Genomic DNA, 386 nt, shown 5'->3' with positions numbered 1-386 from the left:
ACAACAATGTTAAGATTCGTATTGCTAAAATGTAACATTGGCTGCAACGGTGAGGAAAACAACTTGAATTCGACATTGAAACTTTGAATATCGGTACGACTTTCACTTGCAGAGTCTTGATTAGTACGGGGTCATGGCTCTTTACACTTGAAATGGCTGCCACGTTTGGCAATGGCACATTAAGATTGCATAACTGAGAGCCTTTTGATTTCATTGTACATCCGGGGGATCTTCAGCAAGTGTAGAGACAAACATTTTTTTTCTTCAAATAACACTTTATATCGAAAGACGGTCCCCATCATCATACTCTACGAATATACACTTGTCCCAACGGCCCACTAACCTTCATAATTCCAGAAGCATATGCTGTAAAAATTCTGGTTTGT

Source organism: Lampetra fluviatilis, chromosome 14 (genome assembly GCF_964198595.1).
Source record: "Lampetra fluviatilis chromosome 14, kcLamFluv1.1, whole genome shotgun sequence".
NCBI classification, from domain to species: Eukaryota; Metazoa; Chordata; class Hyperoartia; order Petromyzontiformes; family Petromyzontidae; genus Lampetra; species Lampetra fluviatilis.
This window is presented reverse-complemented; position numbering follows the sequence as displayed.